The 3,440-nt window shown below is 43.5% G+C and overlaps 1 pseudogene; it reads left to right on the forward strand.

The window, feature by feature from the left end:
• Window positions 1–1,416: 1,416 nt before the first annotated feature.
• Window positions 1,417–2,295, forward strand: LOC6051508 (annotated as a pseudogene).
• Window positions 2,296–3,440: the final 1,145 nt, after the last annotated feature.

Below are 3,440 nucleotides of genomic sequence, written 5' to 3' on the forward strand. Positions count from 1 at the left end.
TAAAAACTAGCGCGGACTTTGAAGAAAAGGAAAGATCATGGTTCATAATCGCTTTCGGATTCCAAAATCTGGCGTAAAAACCTGCGAAATGTAGCGTGTTAAAAAGGCTAAACTGACCCCATTGAACAGCATGCAGAAACCAAAACCTACAATGACTAGCGAATGGATTCATCCCAACCCCTGATTCGGCCTGACGTCTGCCATAGATTCCGACAATGATGCATTGCAGAATTAGTCTGACGATTATGAGCCTGCAGATTTCCCTCAAACCTAACCCACAGAAGATCTCCAGAATTGGGGAATCGACCACCGGAACATAAAAAAGTGTTTTTTATACGTTTTTGTGCCCAACAATGCGCTTTCAAAAGACATACAATCCAAAGTGTCTAGTGAATTTACTGGCGAAAGCTGCGTGCTAGTCATTTCCGGTCAGCAATTCTTTCTTTTTTCAGTCTGAACGACACAAATCATTTTTAATCTAACGAAAACATGGACTGCTTCACACAACTAATCCAAAACGTTTGGCATGTTGACACTTCCCGCTACAGACGGACAAAATGTAAACACTTATTTGCAACATAACAAAACATTTGTTGAGATGCTCCAAAAACATTAGGGCTTTTGTTAATTTGATTATTATCCACCGGTGTCTACCGCGGTAAATGAAATACTTCATTTTGACATTTCCAGATACATTTTCGTGTAGCATGTTTTGTCACGCGGTGGGTTCGTTCAGTGCTGCCGTTGTTGCAGCACTCTGTGAACGCATCCCAGAAATGTCAGTTTGACAAATGGCACTCAGTGAACGTATCCCAGAAATGTCAGATTGACAACTGTTAGTTCTAGCAAAAAAAAAAAAAACAACTGCAGCGTTAATTATTTTCATCCCCAATTTTCTTCAAAAATGTGTGGAACCCGATCTGTAGTCGCAGAAAATGTGACTTTTCTTCAAAGTGGATGTAAGTATTTCACAAAGAAAGGAAGCAGCGGTTTTTCTTCTCCGGGACGGTTCGGGAGGATTGATGGACCGTTATCCGTGCTGGCGAACGTGGCCATCCAATTTTCCCTTTGCCGGCAAAGTTTTTTTGGATGGAATTTTTTTTTGAGCCCTTCCCGATTGTCCGGAAGGTGCAATGTCCGTTGGAGGAGAAATTTGATTTTGTTTGTTTTTAGAAAGTCCCGGATACCTAGTCCGTAAGGTGCAAAGATCGTTGGAGGAGGATGGCGTCAATCCGGAATCCGGAAGGTGCAAAAACTGCTGGAGAAGAAAAATAATCCTGGTCGAGACTAATAAATCACCATTCGGTTCAGCAAGGAGGAAAAGGGCACCATATTCCTACTACAGCTGTCGGACAAGCCCAACTCGCTCGACGACATCAATCCAGTGACAAACGTGGATTTGGCCGGGTGAAGAAGATGGCCCTGGGCAAGGGATCTACCACTACTCCGTCGCCGTCGCAAAAGCGCAAACGACCTGCTCCGAAGAAACTGTACACGACGTCTCCGTTGTGGTCCGGAAATGTTGATCGAGCAGCAGAAGGCGGTTCTGGAGGCGTGCAAATCGGGCGGAGTCTGTTCTTCACAAGGAGAGTAGACACCGGCAAGAGTTATCTGCTGAGGAAGATCATTCCAACGCTGCCACCGGATGAAACTGTGGCACCGACTCCGACGGTAGTGAGCGAGTGCTTAATCGGGGAACGACACTGACTCGTTCGCGGGGATCGGAAGTGGCGAGACGACAATGCAGAGGTGCTACGAGATGGCCTCGCGACCCACATCGGCTTCGATTTGGCGCAAGTGCAAGCGGTTGGTTATCGACGAGATTTCCATGGTTGATGGGGATTATTTTGAGGTAAGTTGGCTTGGAAATGACGGTAGCCACGTACTTGTCTAACTGTTACTTTCTTTTAGAAAACCGAAGCCGTTGGCCATTACGTCCGGAAGAACGACAAGCCCTTCAGTGGAAACCAGCTGATTCTGTGCGGAGACTATTTCCAGCTGTCGCCGGTCGTTAAGGAAGGGCATGCTTGCCCGTAACTCTTACTCCCAGAACCAGGAACCATTGGTTCGTTTTTGCTTCTCCACCAAAGTAAAGCATGAAAGGAGTGCTTTCAGTATTGCTACGAACTCACCGAAGCCCACCGACAAAAAAGCATCAGTCGTTCGTGTCCATTCTCAACAGCATTAGGATCGCGTAATGTCGGAGATCCGTGACTGGTTAGCGACCACCATTAAGCAGAACTTCAACTTTGAGGGAATTCTCGCGACCCAGCTTTGGTCGCACACTTCCCATATGGCTCAAACCTTGACCAGCAGCACGGTCATAATCGGCGCCCAAGTAATGCCGCACAAGAATCTGAAAATCGCCGAAGGCCATCATTATAAACTACGTCCAAGGCTACGCCACCGCCCAGAACAAAAAGCGCCAAGTCGTCGTGATAACCGAAAAGTGACTTATTTATATGTAAATGTACGCGTTATAAAATTGTGAACAAAAATGGTTTAATATGCCTATTTATTGTTTTCAGACACCTTTTTATTTCTTATTTGTTCCACTTTTTGTCTTCCTCACCTTACTGAGGAAAGGCTATAAAATCACTCAGAAAACGAACTTCTCTTCCTCCTAGACCCACCTTCATGTATACATATCGACTCAAAATCAAATTCTGAGCAAATGTGCGTGTGTGTGGTGGGATGTTGATCAAAAAAATTTGCACTGGATTATCTCGGCACTGGCTGAACCGATTTGGATCGTTTTGGTCTCATTCGATCCGTCTTGGGGTCCCATAAATCGCTATCAAAAATCATAAAGTTTAGTTAAGTACTTCAAAAGTTATGCTAAAAAAACGATTTTAACAAAAGTCCGGAAGATTGTAAAAAGGGTGGTTTTTGTAAGAAAACCCGTCATGCTATACATTTTTAGAAAGGCAATAAAAAGACCTTTCCAACGCGTCCAAGACATTGAAGATCTTACAACCCTATCAAAAGTTATGAGCATTTAAGTGTTATTTATGAACCTTTTAGAGGCCGGATCTGATATATTTCGATGAAAACGTTGTCCGGATATATCATGCGACTTGTCGTTGGATAGGTAATCAAAAAACTTTTGCAACGAGTTCAAAAGATTGCAGATCTGACAACACTGAAAGGTCCGCCCTATTGTATCTATTTTGGATAGCATTACCCTCTAAATGTGAGGAAGGCACCAACCACCTAAGGGTGGATTGAGTAACGTTTTAATCATAAAATCATTACCTTTTCAGTTGCAACAAACTGCGTTCAAAAATAGTTTGAGACCGAAACCCGTACTTAGGAATGATATGGAATCATACTAACCTACAACGGTTTTGGGGACATCTACAATGGTAATAACGGTCAGTATGATTCCGTACAATTCCGTAAGTATTTAATTTGATTTTTTTATCGATTAGGTGTCTTCG

Source organism: Culex quinquefasciatus, chromosome 3 (assembly GCF_015732765.1).
Source record: "Culex quinquefasciatus strain JHB chromosome 3, VPISU_Cqui_1.0_pri_paternal, whole genome shotgun sequence".
Lineage (NCBI taxonomy): Eukaryota > Metazoa > Arthropoda > Insecta > Diptera > Culicidae > Culex > Culex quinquefasciatus.